Source organism: Macrobrachium nipponense, chromosome 13 (genome assembly GCF_015104395.2).
Source record: "Macrobrachium nipponense isolate FS-2020 chromosome 13, ASM1510439v2, whole genome shotgun sequence".
Classification (NCBI taxonomy): domain Eukaryota; kingdom Metazoa; phylum Arthropoda; class Malacostraca; order Decapoda; family Palaemonidae; genus Macrobrachium; species Macrobrachium nipponense.
This window is the reverse complement of record NC_087206.1, coordinates 86,971,621-86,988,154: the sequence shown is the minus strand read 5'-3', so window position 1 is coordinate 86,988,154 and position 16,534 is coordinate 86,971,621. Positions and strand designations below refer to the sequence as shown.

At 35.5% G+C, this 16,534-nt stretch overlaps 1 protein-coding gene and 1 long non-coding RNA gene across 4 annotated transcripts in view; one reads left to right on the top strand and one right to left on the bottom strand.

Annotated features, from left to right (window-relative positions):
* LOC135225170 (FMRFamide receptor-like) overlaps positions 1-16,534 on the top strand; it is a 355,663-nt gene that overhangs the window by 228,316 nt on the left and 110,813 nt on the right. The window lies entirely within an intron of this gene.
* The window catches only part of LOC135225171 (uncharacterized), a 302,389-nt gene that overhangs the window by 234,034 nt on the left and 51,821 nt on the right, over positions 1-16,534 (bottom strand). The gene's annotated exons all lie outside the window — the stretch shown is intronic.

The window sequence follows — 16,534 nt, the reverse complement described above, 5'->3', positions numbered from 1 at the left end:
CGACCTTCGCCTTCCCCTCCCCATGTAACAGAAGACATATGTTCTATAATGAGGTAGGCATTAAGGTTTAAGACAAATATACTTTAAATACGTTTCCGTTTTAGATACGAAAACGTTATAGATTCGAAAACGTTTTAGATACGAAAATGTTTTAGATACGAAAACGTTTTAGATACGAAAACGTTGTAGATAAGAAAACGTTTTTCTATCGCGTAATAATATTGAGTGTAATTAAAAATCACACGGCTTCCATTGTTCATCCACCGCCTCTTTTTTTATTGTTCCATATCTACCATATGATAGCAAAGTCCAGACGTTTGAAAACTTATTGCAGTTCCGTCCTCCATAATTAGAAATATCTGTAGGACTGGATACTCAGTTCCCATTTATGTGTCCCTACCTTCTTCCTTTCTTTATTTCCTACCCCTGCAAGCACTCCAAAGCCCCGTTATTCCGACAGGTCATACGGCGGCCATGACAATATGGAAAATGCAGATTCCCTACACGAAAGGGATCAGGCGTAATCCTACTACTACTACCTTCCATACTTTGCGAGGGGTCACTGACGTCGTTATGACAAGATTCAAGAATAATTTTGATGGCTTGCACGGAACTCCCCTCAGTCACGCAAATAAGGTTCTCCTTTAGAAACAGTTTTAAAGGGAATCTACTGGAGAGGAAAGTGCTCAGTTAATATTTGCTCAGTAGCGCCAAATCGAGTTGATTAAACCCGAATAACCAATTCTCTTTAGAGCGAGTTGACTTGGCTCGTCGAATTTCTGAATGGGAATTAGACTAACTTGACGTCCCCTGTTCTTAAAGGGAGATCGTACCTAGACCAAGGTTAATGCTATAAGCCGACTTAAGCCATTGATATTTAAAGCTAACTATTAGAAAGGAATATCTGCAAATGTCTTAATCGTACCAAAGAGGGAGGATTTTTTTTCCGGGCGTCAGTCCTTTTCGAAAAATCGTTTTACAGCAGCGAATGTCTCCGCTGCTGGGGCAGAGATCTGGTGTTAGCTATGAACGTTACTCGGCTTGACTGCCTACACTACGTAGAGGGTTAAACATTCCTAATACAGCTTTAATAATTTCTGTTGTATTTGTTTACTGAAATCATGGAAACCAGTATTTATTCATCAAGCAGCGGAGAGAAATTTTAATCAAATGTATCGCCATTCCTTGTGGTAACCTTATTCAGTATTTTGGTGTCCTAAAGCCCAAACTTTAGCAAAAATGGCCACATAACGATTTTGTTTATCTGAATGGGATGATCCTCAACCGACTACAGGCTTCCCCAGGAGCAAAGCCACCATAATCTACAACAACCGCAGTTACTCTGATAATAGAATTGTTTTAATAGCTGAAGTCAAAATAGTTTTGGGAACTAAAACTATCTTGCCCTGCCCGTGTGGAATTGAGGATGTACAGTGATATGGGCTGCACTTAGGAGCTCTCGTTCCATAATACTGGTCCTTTGGCTATGCCAATTTTGATCATTTATTTCTGATATTGTTACAGACCAAAACCCGAAGGATTTAGAAGGCAAACGATAACATGAATAACAAAATAGGTATGCCTGTGAGGGCAAATATAACAAATAAAAATGGAACACAATGCGATACAGAAATTAGCGATATAAAAAAATTAACCACCCTCTAACAGATCTTTTTACCAAAAAAATGTCTTTAGTTTGGTGATAAAATTAGCGATATGGAAAAATAACCACCCTCTAACAGACCTTTTTAACAAAAAAATGTCTCTAGTTTGGAAAAAGAAATATGACTCGCAAGGAACAAATAAAGAGATGCGATTATCAAATCCATATTGGAAAATCCCGGAGGATTTCATATTTTTATCACGTCTCTCTGCACGTCGGAAATGAATTGCTTTGAAAGGGTCGTGTGTTTTGCAGAATTTCGAGGAGCAAAACAGAGCAATTTCACCCAGCGAATTTTTATTCATAATCCACAAGGGGCAGATCACACAGCTTATATACCAATATATATATATATATATATATATATATATATATATATATATATATATATATATATATATGAATCATTTATCACATCATCGTGATTCATATAAATTATTCGAGCTACAAATGTATGAGAATATGCATATATGTATATGTATATACATAGACATATATATACATGCGTGGGATTTTTAATTACACTCAATATTATTACGCGATAGAAAAACGTTTTCTTATCTACAACGTTTTCGTATCTAAATCGTTTTCGTATCTAAAACGTATTCGTATCTAAAACGTTTTCGTATTTAAAGTACATTTGTCTTAAACCTTAATGCCTACCTCATTATAGAACATATGTCTTCTGTTTCATGGGGAGGGGAAGGCGAAGGTCGGACCATTAACTAAAGAATATCAGTTTACCGAAAACACAAATAATAATTACGTTGAATTTCTACCTCCCGTTAGGACCGAACCCAAGCACCTCAGTTGAAAAATAGGACGCTACCAACTGACATACAAGTGGCTGTGTTGATTAATTCCTCAAATAATTACATAAAAAATGACATCCGAATGTTGTGCAAGAAAGACGTGAATATTCTGTACCGTTTTGAGAATACAGCTTGATACATGTAAATCAGTATTTCAATTATTATAAGCTTCAAATGAAGATGAGAAAAGGTCGGCATATAAGAGAACAAGTTTCAGTGCCGTTAAAATAAAAGATTAATTCAATTTTAACAATGTTTAATGGAAAACTCAAGGAAAACCGTGTCAAGTTTCCATTACTAAATCCGTTGACTGGGAATACGACACAAAGGTGTAAAAACTGTATTTATTTCCCGGGACCGAAATGACGCGTTTATATGCGAGTCAAATGAACTTAACACTTCAGCTTAGATGTTACAAATATGATTAAAAGTTTTCATTCACATCCAGATTATGTTAATGGAAAACAGTAACTAAGGTAGGTGTCACACTATTAATGAAAATGTTTCTCATATGGCAGGCGAAGATAACAGCAGCATAGCACACATACATACATACATACATACATACATACATACATACATACATACATACATACATACATAATATATATATATATATATATAATTTTTACTAATAACTCATCATAAGTCGTCAGTTCCTGATTCACAACTCCTCTACTGGTTGTAATTACTTTTTGGAAAAAGGAAATCAGAACTACAGAAAGAAAAATCTTATTTTTATCCTAATTTTCGTTGGTTCACCTTCTTTGCTTTCTGATTGCTCTGTTAAAAAAATATTGTTTTCAATCGCCTTCCATATGCGAAATATTTCCATCAGTAGAGTGACATCTACCTTAGCTACTATTTTCCATTAACATAATCTAGATAGAAATTACACACACACACACACACACATACACATACACACACACACACACACACACACATATATATATATATATATATATATATATATATATATATTTATATATTGGAAGTAATCGACGCACAATCACGTGCGCGTAAGAGATATCAATTTTTTTTTTAAGATCTGTGTGGGTTACTTAGTAGCCTTTCGATTGAAAAACTTGGGGTCTATCGATGTGAGTCGAAAATGTATAATATATATAGAATATATATATATATATAGTATATAGATATATATATATATATATATATATACATGTGTGTGCATATATAATATATAAATAGTATATATATATATATACATGGTTTGTGCATATATATATATAAACATATATATGATATATAGGATATATATATATATATATATATAAGATACTAAAATTATATATATATGTGTGCATATATATATATAAATATAATATATATATAATATATATATATATATATACAGTGTGTGCAGTATTATAATATATATATACATATATTCTTATATATACATAAAATTATACATATATAACATTATTTAAATATGCATATAAAAATAATATAAATATATATATAACTTAATATATTATATTAATTATATACTTTATCATATATAACCCATGTGTGGCATATACTAAATTATATAAAATATATAAATAATATATATATATAATTAAATATAATATTATATATATATATATATATATACTATATATAATATAATATATATATATAAACATGGTGTGCATACATAAATTAAATATAAATAAATATATATATTACATAATATATATATATCTATATATATACAATTACATATAGTTATAAACTACATATATCATATATTTATAATATATACCATATTACATTTTCAATACTATATAATTAATAAATAATGATATTAAGCCACAAATATCATTTAATATCGAATTCGCTATGCACCGGAAGGGATTCAAACCATGACCCGGCTCAGAAACAACGACAAACAGAGACCATGACCACCCTGCTATCAAGAGATATTGTTTATGTTTACTGTTTGATGGAATTCGCCAAAGATCACTACGCCATACTTTCCAAAGGGTAAAAACACTGAGAGATTAAGCAAAATTTGAAACTCATTTTTCTGATTCTTTCAATTCAAGCAAAAAAAATTTTTCTTTAATTCACCGAATCCCCAAACGAACTTATCTTTTTATGAAAGGATGATGTAATCCCTAGGGCAGGCGAGACAGGAACCTATCACTTATTTAAATGTGACTTTCACCTATTTCTTTGCGTATGTTTGTTTTAATGTTACTTTTTTTGCAAAGTGCCTACGCATAGATTTCAGCAGGATTCTTTGCTACCTAGAAATCTTTGTTATGAGATTTTAATACAGTCTCTTATTTGACAGTTTTACCTATCATAAACTTGTATGATCAATGCATATTTTTGAAGATAACCACGGTTGTTGCAACGCAATCTAGAATTTAACTAATTTATTTATATGCCTATCAACTTATTTACTAATTTATCGATTCACATATAACACTTTTAATAACGGATTACCACTTTCTATAATTCGTATTATATACTTTGGAAGTTTGAATTTAAAGTTCACTGCCCCTGTAGGTTTGTTCCATATGAACAGGAGTTCATCTAATAATAATAATAATAATAATAATAATAATAATAATAATAATAATAATAATAATAATACATAGTAGAACCAATCAATAAGCGCCAAACTCCGAAGTAATGAAATTATCATAGCAGTCACCGTAGAGTTTCGTGAAGCCACGGTGTGCAGGTAGCGTCTCTACTGTACAAAATAGATATCTAATGTTTTAAAGCTTCCGGCTACTAAAGATGCACTGTTAGCACGATTGCTTCCTCTGCCAGTACTATGATTGATACGCGTACTCATGCTCTGATTCCTGTTATGGAAGTAGGATGGAGAGAGACAGGATAAATATGGTGTTATTATGAATTTTATTTTCGACAACTGTATTCCTGCATTGATTCCTGTTACGGAATTGGATTATGTTAATGAATGGAATGACTTTACTAATTGCTATACTCTTGATAGCAATGATAATGACGATAATAATGATTATCATTACAGTTATCATAAGAGGTGTCAGTGATAATAGTAATAGCCACGCTTGAAATAGTAGAAATAGTATTAAGAGGTGGCAGTGATAATAGTAATAGCTACACTTGAAATAGTAGAAATATAGTATCAGCTCCTTTAGGTGGAAAATGATCTATATTTCTATTTTCACTAACCCCAAAACTACTGATACTTCTGTTTTCACTATCCTAAAAAAATCTATTTTCATTATCCTCAACTTTACAAGGAAGGTAGAAGCCTCACCATTATTAGTGATTTATTTTTTAACCACACCACATGGGAAATTACGTCCTTGATAAAATAAACATGAGTGCTCTTGATCACAGATATTCTCTTTCATTTTTTCTGCATTATCAGAGAGAGAGAGGAGAGAAGAGAGACGAGATGGGGAGGGAGAGGAGAGAGAGAGAGAGAGAGAGAGAGAGAGAGAGAGAGAGACCTTACATCTTGTTCGGGTTGCCCCAGGTCCCTCAGTGTGAGGCACTCTAATGTCTACCAGAGAGTTACTAGTACATCTTCCGGTATATTTTGCATCCTCCAATCTTGGATGGTCTGGGGTGCAGCTTAGATATTTGTCGAGCTTATTCTTAAACACATCTACGCTCACTCCTGATATATTCCTCAGATGAGCTGGCAACGCATTGAATAGACGCTGCATTATCGATGCTGGTGCGTAGTGGATTAATGTCCTGTGTGCTTTCCTTATTTTTCCTGGTATAGTTTTGGGCACTATAAATCTACCTCTGCTTCCCCTTTCTGATATTTTTAGCTCCATGATGTTTTCGGCTATTCCTTCTATCTGTTTCCATGCCTGAATTATCATGTAGCGTTCTCTTCTCCTTTCTAGACTATAATTTTAAGGATTGTAGTCTTTCCCAGTAGTCAAGATCCTTAACTTCTTCTATTCTAGCTGTAAGGACCTTTGTACACTCTCTATTTGTGCAAAATCCTTTTGATAGTGTGGGTACCATATCATATTGCTATATTCAAGTGGACTACGAACATATGTTTTATAAAGCATAATCATGTGTTCGGCTTTTCTTGTTTTGAAGTGCCGTAACAACATTCCCATTTTTGCTTTACATGTTGCCAATAGAATTGCTATTTGATCATTGCATAACATGTTCCTATTCATCATCACACCAAGGTCTTTAACTGCTTCCTTATTTGTGATTGTCTCATTATTAAGTCCCCTATATGCATATAGCTTTCCTTCTATGTCTCCATAATTTATTGATTCAAATTTATCAGAGTTAAATACCATCCTATTTACCTCTGCCCAATCATATACTTTGTTAAGGTCTCTTGGTAGCACGTTCCTATCTTCATCACAAGTAATTTCTCTACTTATTCTTGTGTCATCGGCGAAACTACTAACTACCGAGTTCTTAACATTAATGTCTATGTCTGCAATCATAATAACAAACAGTATTGCAGCTAACACCGTACCTTGTGGCACACCGGATATTACCTTAGCTTCATCCGATTTCTCATCGTTTGCAATAACTATCTGTCTTCTGTTGTGTAAAAATTCTTTTAACCATCTTCCAACTTTATCCACTATATTATGTTTCCTAATTTTCTTCGCTAATATATTATGGTCTACCTTGTCAAAAGCTTTTGCAAAGTCTAGATAAACCACATCTCTTCCATTTCCACTTTTCATATTTTTGTATATGTTCTCACGGTGGACTAACAGTTGGGTTTGTGTACTTTTTCAGGGTACAAAACCATGTTGTCCTATACTAAACAAATTATTTTTTATTAAATGTTTCATAATATTTTTCTTCATTAACCTTTCATACACTTTCATCATATGTGATGTTAGACTCACAGGCCTATAATTACTTGCCTCTAGTCTTGATCCACTTTTGAAAGTAGGGGTAATATATGCTAATTTGTGCTCATCATAAATCTTGCCTGTATCTACACTTTGTCTTAATAATATTGCAAGTGGCTTTGCGATAGAATTAACTACTTTCTTTAACAAAATAGCAGGGACACCATCAGGCCCTGCTGCAGCTCCATTTTTAATTTCATTAATAGCCTGCACAATATCAGAGAGAGACAGACAGACAGAGAGCGAGAGATCTTTGAAAACGTGTTATACAAGTAGAGAGAGAGAGTTACAAGGTGTTACAAGGATTAGGATGTCTCAAAGACTTATTAGTCCATCCAAGGAGACATCGTGCGTTCACTTATCTCTAGGAGTGGGTTTTACTGTTCATTCAGTGTCCTAATGATTTTGTCTAGCTTTCTTTTAAACTCTTCCACGCTGTTGTTGTTTACAACTTCTGGCGGTAGTTTACTCCAAGTGTCACATATCTTGTATGTAAAGAACTTCCCACAGTGGGATGTGTTGTATCTCTTCGGTTCTAGTTGCCAGCCATTATTTCTTGTCTGCTTAACGTTTGACGTAAATAGGTTACCGTCTACTTTTGTTATGCCTTTTAGTATTTTAAATGTTTCTATTAGTTGTCCTCGCAATCGGGAGAGAGAGAGAGAGAGAGAGAGAGAGAGAGAGAGAGAGAGAGAGAGAGAGAGAGAGAGAGAGAGCGTACGTGTCAAGAGCACAGTCACAATCGACCTACTTATGCAAGAGAATTCCCCAGCACAGAGAACAGCATCTCTTCCAGAGAGATCCTCCAGCACTCCAGAATCAGGGCAGCAAATGTTTGTTTCCATACCGAAAGCGGGAGGTTTCTAATTGGCGTCTTTGATCACGTCTCACTTCTCATGATCCAGTTCCATTTAGGTTCATTCTGGTGATGTGTTATTCGTGGTATTTCCATTAGCTGCTCTCTCTCTCTCTCTCTCTCTCTCTCTCTCTCTCTCTCTCTCTCTATATATATATATATATATATATACTATATATATATATATATATATACATATATCCATATATATATATATATATGTGTGTGTGTGTGTGTGTGTGTGTGTGTGATGTGTGTGTGTGTGTGTGTGTGTGTAATACATGTTTTCAAAAGCTCCCCCCCCCCCACACTCTCTCTCTCTCTCTCTCTCTCTCTCTCTCTCTCTCTCTCTCTCTAGTCCATAATTGCGGATCAAACTGTGGATCACATTGATAGAAACAACCTGTTGTTAAACAGTCAACACGGCTTCAGACAAAACAGATCCTACCTATCAAACCTCTTGGAGTTTTTCCATAACATGCTCGGTATTTACGATAATAGTAGAGCAATCGATATACTCTAAGATTTCCAAAAGACCTTTGACAAAGTTCCACACAAGAAACTAATGACAAAAGTTAGAGCTTTATGAATCGTAGGAGAAACCGCAGACTGTATCGAAGACTGGCTAACTAATAGAAAACAGGGGTTCTGTCCTTGGCCCGATCTTGTTTTTCATTTATACTAATGACATTGATGTAGGATTAACTATCAGGATAATCACATTTATTGGCAACACCAAACTTGATGTAAATGCAGCAAACCCAGATGCAGTAGAAAGTTTACGAAATGATCCAAAGAAAATAGGAGAGTGGTCAAAAAGATGGCAAATGCCATTGAACTTGTATAAGTGTAAAGTGTTACAAATAGGAACAAACAACCCTCATGCCAACTGTACATGCTGCTTGGGAATGACATAAATAGTGTAGAACAAGAAGAGGAACTCGGAGTCATTATTACCAAGGACTTAAAATCCACAAAACAGTGCATAAAAGCTGAAAAGAAGGCACGAAAACTAGCGGGATGCATAAAGAGGCAGTTCTAATACAAAGACAAGGAACCGGTGCAGCAGCTCTACACATCAATAGGTAGACCTCATCTTGAATATGCAGTACAGTTGTGTCAACACTAAGAAATGACATAAATAGATTAGAAGGGGTACAAGCACGAGCCACAAATTTAATTCCATCCATCAGGCAAATAGGTTACAAAAGACGACTAGAGTGCCTGAACATGTATGGCATAGAAACATGACGATTGCGAGAAAAACTAATAGAGAATACTGAAAGGGATAACAAAAGTAGACAACCTATTCACATTAAAAGAAAACCAGACAAGAAATAATGGATGGAAACTACAACTGAAAAGATACAACACATCTCATTGTGGGAACTTCTTTATAAACAAGATATGCGATACATGCAATAAACTACCACCAGAAGTTGTAAACAGCAACAGTGTGGAAGATTTTAGAAGAAAGCTAGACAAAATCATTAGGACACTGTGAATGAACAGTAAAACCTGCTCCTAGAGATAAGTGAGCACATATGTCTCCTCGGATGGACTAATAAGTCTTTGAGACATGCTATTCCTTGTAACTCCTTGTAACTTAGAGAACACGTTTGCAAAGGCCTCTCTCACTCCCGCATCATGTTTTCAAAAGTCACCCCTCCACGCCCACTTCTCTCCTCTCTCTCTCTCTCTCTCTCTCTCTCTCTCTCTCTCTCTGTACCTCTCAAGGGTAACTTGTAAACCTTTCATACCAACATCATCCTATGACTATCTACAAGTCATTATGTTGCATAAATTGAACTATTATTATGCTTTGGAATTTCCTCCTTTATTCCGTTTTCCTCCACTTTTAGAACTCTTCAATTTGTAAGATCCCAATTGGTAAGGCATTCTCTTCTGGATTTTCATGCGTTGTAAGCCGATTAAAAAATTTTCTTCAAATGGCTTTTTTTTATTTCTGTATATTACTTTACTTATTTTTTCATTCTATATACCACCTACATTACAATACCTCTATTAACACTTGATGTAACCTTTGGTCCATTTTGTCTTTGATTTGGGTAACCAAGTTGCAGAAATTACTACAAAGGACATTCAAGCAAACAGCATTGACAACATTTTGCAAAAATATAATTTTAAAAACACAGCAATACAATAGAAGGAATTTTTAGATGCTTGTAATGGTTCCAGGTTAATTAGATGATTTTGATCATCAGTTTAAAATAATCAAAATTCATTTGAAAAGGAAACAGTTTGAGGACACAAGAATTGTTCATATTGCTCTCTCTCTCTCTCTCTCTCTCTCTCTCTCTCTCTCTCTCTCTCTCTCTCGTTTCATTTGTTACAGCCGCCCTAGAGCATTAAAACACCCTGCATGTGATGAAAATTAAGAAAAAATGAAAATCGCGGTTTCTGAGGCAGTTCTAACATGTCATATGCAATACTCCAAAGTTTATAACTGCTTCATTTCTCTTGAGTGGCTCCCAGGCAAGAAGTTGGGATGCTCCAAAGATGAAAATGCTTCCTCATTAAGAGTTTAATGGCAATCAGGTGTTGTTCCCGAAGTTGCTCAAATCATGGCAGTGATGAAGATGTAAAGTCTCCGGCCCATGAATAGGACAGTGAGAGAGAGAGAGAGAGAGAGAGAGAGAGAGAGAGAGAGAGAGAGAGAGAGACGTTGGTGTCAGGAGCACTATCGTAATTGAGAGAGAGAGAGAGACGTTGGTGTCAGGAGCACTGTCGCAATTGTCGAGAGAGGAGAGAGCAGCAGATGAGACGAGAGAGAGAGAGAGAGAGAGAGAGAGAGAGAGAGAGGTTGTGGAGATTAAGATGCAGACCGACCTCAGCAATATATATTACCTTTTCCAACGCATTAATTACTCTACAACTCGGAAAATGAGCGTGTAAGAGTATCTTATGAATAGATACACCTATAACGATGCTACACGAATAATGACATCCTAAGCACACTCACAAACAACCACACACCAACACACACACAAGAACACACACACACATACACACCAAACATACAATGAGTTCGAAAGGATTTCCACTAACCGGGAGGACCTTTGCTAGCTCTTAAGAAAATAAGAAAAAATTCTTCTGGTATGAGTTTAACGACAGATTTTAATCTTGATACGAATAGATCCTTGGTGTCTCCACAAGATATCCGTATTTGGGACATATAAGAACACTGTAGGTGTTCAGATAAATTTGGAATGTTAAATTAAAACAAATTTGAATGTTGAGAAGCATTTTCAGCCGAATATGTATATAACACAGAGAATAATTCCCAACTAATTTTAAAACCAAACTATGACAGTATTCGAATAATTATTTTTATGATAATAAAATACTATTAATAATAAAAAGGCAGACAAGGAAAAAAATAATCATTATCTCTCTCTCTCTCTCTCTCTCTCTCTCTCTCTCCACTCTCTATCTCTCCTCTCATCTCAAATCTCTCGGTCGTCTCTCTCTCTCTCTGGGGGGGGGATATAAAAAAATCTTAGGGGGGGATATAAAAAAATCTTAGATTATATTTTCATAAAAATAAAAACTCTAAGGAGTTCAGATCATACGGCTGAACTAAATCTTCAAAGAATTTGGGAATAATACTTGGATGATATAAGTACTTTTCATGGTCACGGATAAAGTTATGTTACTCATTATTCTCAGGTTGAGTATATGTTTCATACGTCACTGCTCATACCTCATTTCTATATTTACCTCCATTTAAAAAATAAAATTGTTATTTTAAGAGTTTTATAGATGAAAGGATGATATTAAGGTCTCTCTCTCTCTCTCACTGTTCTGTCTAGAAGAGACAATAAATTAGAAATTCCTCCTAATAAGAAAAATGTTTACACAATTTTATTCTTATAATTTTGTATAGTTATTACTATCGACTGATATTAAACTTCAATTCTGTGATTATATCGCCTACGCTTTTGATTTCAGCAAACAACACTTTTCCCTACAAGAGGGCTTTCAATAGTGCATATATATATATATATATATATATATATATCTATATATATATATATATATATATACTTATGAACCACTGTTGGGTTAATCAGGTTCTTTAAAAAATGAAAAAAATGAAAAATGTATCGGTACTTAAAATCTGGCAGCAATCGAGACAGTCAAAGGAGGACGAAACCAAGTAATACAAAACAGAGACCTTAAGACTAATTTATTATGTATAAAATTCACAATAGTTTGAATTAAATATTTACATAAAGGTATCAGTGGCAAAGCAAAAACCATTAAGCAAAAATAACCACAAATTTAATCTGAAAGTTATCAGATAAGGCAAATATCAAAAAAGGCAAATATCAAAAAGGCAAATATCGAACAATCAGTATAACAATCTTTAACAAACAATGAATGAGTCAGTACATCAAAAAAAACAAAAATAAACATTCCATGCAAGCAGGGTGAAAAAATTTACATAAAAGGATCTGTAAAATGCCATTACAATTAATACAGTAACCTTAGTACGAGCAGTTAGCAAATATTAATAAGACAACAAACAGTTACAATTAAAAAAACAAATTAACAATAATGGACCATAAAAATCACAAGCCGGGTTAACAAATTACGCCACAAAAACACAGTATCCACTTCCCGATTACTTTACACCTTAACATTGAAACCCTGGAGAAACCTTAAGGCACAAAAGCCTTCTACAGTAAATGCTGCAGGACTGCACACCCGGGAAACCATGCCAACTTGCAGAGATAACACACGCGAACCCACTAAGAATACCTCCTGAAGAAATTTATCCAGCCGAAGCTGTACACACAACACAGACGAAGCTGCCCTTCAGGAGAACACAGACGAAGCTGCAACTCTGAAGCCGTGGTCCTCAACAGAACACAGACGAATCTGCTAACCCTGACAAAACTGGCTCTGCCGAACATCTTGATGCTTGTCCTTAACCATGCAGATCCCGAGTCATAACCAAATATCCATTACGGACTCCAAACGGGACTGCATAGAACCCCCAATGCTGCTTATAACCTGCTCAGGTCTCTGTACCTTACTGACTAAAGCAGTCAGACTCGGTCTGTCGGACGTTACCTTACCTCCACCTCTTCTACCAATAAACAAGAGGTGAAACGGCCCTCACTGGGAAACAACCTGAAACAACCGTTTCGATCGTCCGAGACAAGAAAACAATACAAGAGGTGCTTAATACCCTTACAATATATATATGTGTGTGTGTTTATATATTTTATATATATATATATATATATATATATATATATATATATATATATATATATATATATATATATATATATATATATATAGCCATTCTGATTAACCTTGTTATAATAGGTTCTATTCAATACGAAGTGCAAACGATTAACTTCAGTAGAAAACGCCTTATTAAATCATGAAATAGCATACGTTTTGGGTCTTTTTGTCCGCCCCCGCCACCGCCCCCCAGCGTCCAGACTTTTTTTTTTTGTTTTTTTTCTGGTTTCTAAACGTGATGAGTTTTAAGCATCCTACGAGGGAAAAAGGAGTGGGTAATTTGCACGTTAATGAAATCACGCCGGATTCCCTTCCAAATCCTCCAGGATATTAAATAGTCGTCTGTCAACCGTGAAACTACCTGCTAAAGGACAATGTGGTCTAAAAGTAAAAGGACCGAATATTTGCAGGGGAGCTCTGGATGGAATGGGGATAAAAAGAGATTGAGGACGAGAGATAATATGATAAGAGTAACAAAGCACAGGGCGGAGATAAAGACAAGCAGGAATGCTGATGCTTGTTAATGTAAACAGTCATTAAGTTAGATGTCAATTATGTCAGAATTACGTTTTGAAACTAAAATTATATGAATAGAAAGTAGGACTTACCGATTTTACGTGGACCCAAAAGATTTAAAAAAGGTTGCACTGATTGATTCAATGATACCAAGAGCAATTAGAAATTATTATTATTATTATTATTATTATTATTATTATTATTATTATTATTATTATTATTATTATTATTATTATTCAGCATATAAACCCTATTCATAAGGAACAACCCATAGGTCATTAACTTGAAATTCAAACTTCCAAAGAATTTAATGCTCATTAAAAGTAGCAACAGAAGGTAATGGGAAATACAGGAGGAAGAGATCACTTATTAAAAAAGAAAAAATTAAATGTACAAATTAATAAATAGAGACAAGAATGTGACTAAATTATCAAAATACGGTTATTATTTAATGAGGAAGGTATAACTATTGAAAGGGGTAGCGCAGATTCTATCTAGTGATACTACCGACACAAAACTCGGAAGACCACCATCTGGTTAGTTGCAAGACGAAAGTAAGAAGTTAAACGAGTGAGTCCATAGGAATGGAATGGAATTACATTTAGGCCAGAGGCCGAGCACTGGGACCTATGAGGTCATTCAGCCCTGGAAAGAAAAATGATAGTAGGTAGGTGTTTGTGTGTTTGTATGGTGTTTTTACGTTGCATTGAACCAGTGGTTATTCAGCAAAGTGACCAACGAATCACGTCGAGAGTGAACCTCTGTAACCAGAAATACACATCTCTAACCCCTCAATGGAATGCCCGAGAATCGAACTCGCGGCCAACGAGGTGGCAGGCCAACACCATACCGACCACGCCACTGAGGCGCTAGTAGGTAGATGTGAAAGGTGTAACAGGAAGAAAAACTCGCAGCTGCGCTATGAAATAATTGTTAGGAGAGGATGCATAGCAAGATGGAAGAAAGATAATATGAGTGGAGGTACAGCAAAAGGAACTAAAGGGCTTGCAGCCAGAGGTCGAAGGGACGCTACAAAGAATCTTTACTAGTAATAACTACAGTGCACCCAGTGAGGTGCATTGACGGCACTAACCCCTTACGGGGGATTGAGTCCATACGTCCTGGCGGAACAACACGTGAACCCCGACTACCAGAGACAGCAAGGACAGGCGCCCCCCCCCCCCCCCCCCCCCCACCCCCCCCCCACCCCCAAACCCCCCGGAGCAAAATTCCGAAACCCCGAAAAATGAAATTCATTTGGATTAGCGTCCCATAATCTAACGAACTGCCTCCCTCAAAGAGTATTAAGCTTGACGGCGCTTTTTAATTACCAGTCAGTCAGCAGCCGGCCAGATGATATTATGAACATCTGTTGGGGAATACATTTTTAAAGCTCAGTTCGTGTTTGGGACTGAATGGTGAATTTTTAATAAAATGTTGCTTGTGTTTAAGACGGCCTATTTAGGTTAATATTTTCGATGGCACAGCTTTGAAATGAAAACTGCCATACATTTTTTTTTTTTTGACACTGATATTTTCATGTCAGGGTGTAACGATTTCGTTTTTCATATTTACTGCTTCTCCTTCTTCTCAGCTTAATCCCCTGTCGGGGTCGCTGTTGTTGATGAGCCTTCCCCAGTGTTTCTAACTCTCACTGAATAGCTCATCTCGTAATTTCTTTTTGGCAGATGTTTAATGAAGGGACGTCCTTCGTGATTAAACTAAATAAATAAATAAATAAATCTTAGTTTAACCAGACCACGAAGGATTAGATATTTTTACGGCAACAAGACTTACAGCTTATTGTGAGATCCGAACCACATTATATATCGAGAAATTTATTTCTAATCACCAGAAACACATTTCTCTGACTCCACGCTGGCAGAGCGGGGAATCGAACTCGGGACTACCGAATCGGTTGACGGGCACGTAAACCACTCGTCAAACGAGGAACTGAAAACCCACCTTATTTATCCGAACTTGGGAAAGATAAAAAAATTATAATTTCTGACATAACACCGCATTACGTATTTTTATATCACTTTATCTCTAGTTTAGGCACAACAAACATAATAAAATAACAAGAGCTCCTCACAATCTCAAAAGAATCGATTTACATCCCAAGGTCTTGATCCCGTGGGAGGTAATATTATTCATGGGACTTTTATAGCCGTTACAAACAGCTTATCAAGGTCATGGGGAGGTTGTTAACAGGACCGTTTCCTATCTCACTTTCTGATTCACGTGCCTTCTATGCATCTGTCAAGTATAGTAAGTAATCTGAAAACCTTGTAATTCTTATTATCTCCTGTCTTCTTTAGAAAAAAAAAATTACTATAATAATCCATTTCAAGAAACATTCTGGAACTGTTACGTCATCGGCGAATACATACATATCGGCTATAGTAGATTCACATCAACCGTGCATTTGATGTTTAGACAAGTCCCTTACGACGCTCCTGATTGGCTGTTGATAAGCCAATCACAGGGCTGGAAACTCTCAGTCTCTCTTGATAGTTCACACAGGCAGGATGTAAGTTCT